This window comes from Mus pahari, chromosome 17, assembly GCF_900095145.1.
Source record: "Mus pahari chromosome 17, PAHARI_EIJ_v1.1, whole genome shotgun sequence".
NCBI classification, from domain to species: domain Eukaryota; kingdom Metazoa; phylum Chordata; class Mammalia; order Rodentia; family Muridae; genus Mus; species Mus pahari.
The window spans coordinates 64,703,758-64,705,883 of NC_034606.1; the positions used below are offsets into that span (position 1 = coordinate 64,703,758).

Here is a 2,126-nt window from a genome sequence, read left to right on the forward strand (position 1 = left end):
TGGCCTGTGGCCTTCACATCTACATTAGGTGCCTACCTTAACCTCTAACTGTTTACTGTAGATGGGGGATGAGAACTACTTTCAGCTGTTGTAAGAAGGCCCGAAGTGTTTAGAACATATCACCTCCCATTGTTGCCACTGGATAACCATCTTCCAAACTTCCTCTTTTAGAAACTGATTCCACAGGACAAAAAGAAAGAAACCAAACTCCTGCTCCTACAGCAGCTCAGACTTCTGCTCCTTCCAAGTACCACCGCTCACGTTCTGGAGGTGCAAGAGATGAGAGATACCGATCAGGTGAGAAGGAATTGTAGTTTTCCTGCCTGCACTGTGAACTGTGTGTCCTGGGCAGTGTGAACCATGTGTCCTAGTCAGTGTGAACTATGCATCCCAGGCAGTGTGAACTATATGTCCTGGGCAGTGTGAACCATGTGTCCTAGGCAGTGTGAACTATGCATCCTGGGCAGTGTGAACTGTGTGTCCTGGGCAGTGTGAACTGCGTGGTTTGGGCAGTGTGAACCGTGTTTCCTGAGCCCTCATGTTTGATGTGTTGCTTTCCCTTGAGCCAGGAGATAGTGTTCATTCATTCGGCAGTGTATCTAGTACCTACTGAACTTATTCAGAGATCTTGTTTGTTGCCAAGCAACCCTGATTTTCTAGTTATCACTGTCACCTTTTTGAGGTTTACTCCAGTTTAGCAGTGTGCTGTAACCAAAGCAGAAAGATTTGGGCATTTATAATTCTTTTTTCTAGCCTCTGGAAGCTTTTGTTTCCTCCCCTGGGTTTTCGTTCTTTCTTGACATGTTTGTTAATAGATTATGATAAAATAGTTAGTTGAAGGAACCAAGGAGATGATTCTCTACGTTCTGTGTCCAATATGATTGCATATTGAAAGGACTTTGTGAACTTGCTGGGTGATGTAAAGTTTTGACTTTATCTTGCAAAAACCCATTTGTGATCTCCAGGCCCTGCCGTGCTCTCAGAATCCCCAGCTGTTAGAAAGCATAGTCTGTGAGTCGGGCACTCGGTAAATGCATGGCAGGGTTAAGGACTGAATGGTCGGTGTTTATCTCACTGGGGCTTTGTGGGAGGGTGGAAGTTAGCCAGAAAAAGGCAAGTAAGGAGGGAAGAAAAGGTGACTGACAAATAATCTCTGTGGCTCAGTGGCTACGCACACTTGCTACCCTGCAGAGGACCTCATTTGATTCTCAGCTCACACTGCATGGCTTCTAACAGCCTGTAACTATAGATCCAGAGGATCCGACCCCATTCTTCTGACCTCCCAGGACTCCCACAACACACATATATACGCAAACACACAATACAAAAGTAAAATGGACCTTTTCTTTTTTAATCTCTGAAGGGCTGGAGAGATGGCCAATGGTCAAGAGCATTTGTTGCTTCCAGCGGACCCAATTTCAATTCCCAGCACTCACATGGCAGCTTACAACGATCTATAACTCTGGTTCAAGAGTATCCGGTACCCTCATATGGCCTCTAGTGGCATACACATGCATGAATGTGGCAAAACACCCATACACATAAAATAAATAATAGGTTTTTTTTTTAAAGCACCTTCCTAACATTAAAGAGAAATCTCCAAAAATATCAAGAGCTGAGAGAGTATCGTGACATTGTCATAGGGAACATAAAACGGAAGTGAGCAGAGCACATAGACGTAGACTGTTGTTTTCAATATACTGGGAATTGCTTAATTGTATAGCCATGGAAACTCTCAGCACATGGAGAATTGTGGCATCCTTGAAACCAACAGCAACTGCGGGGGAGGGGAGAGACAGGAGAGGAAGGGAGAGGATGGGAGGGGAACTTCCATTCCTTATCTCTAGTGATGGGAAGGATCGTACTGCCTGCCACGTGCAGAGTAGCTCAAGAGCAGAAGGGATGTTTAGTAAAACTTGCAATTCAGAGTAAAGTGGTAGGTGCACAGAAAGGGTTGATAATCTAACGCTGGTAGGTGTGATTGAGTAAAAGTTCTTATTTGGCACGGGCGTGGTGGCGCACGCCTTTGATCCCAGCACTCGGGAGGCAGAGGCAGGCGGATTTCTGAGTTCGAGGCCAGCCTGGTCTACCAAGTGAGTTCCAGGACAGCCAGAGCTACACAGAGA

General features: G+C 45.6%; 1 protein-coding gene across 1 annotated transcript in view; it reads left to right on the forward strand.

Annotated features, from left to right (window-relative positions):
• The first annotated feature begins 215 nt into the window (after positions 1–215).
• The window catches only part of Dip2b (disco interacting protein 2 homolog B), an 87,281-nt gene continuing 85,370 nt past the window's right edge, over positions 216–2,126 (forward strand). Inside the window, exon 1 of the mRNA XM_029547886.1 lies at positions 216–297. The gene's annotated coding sequence lies outside the window, so the exon portion shown is untranslated. The remainder of the gene's footprint in view (positions 298–2,126) is intronic.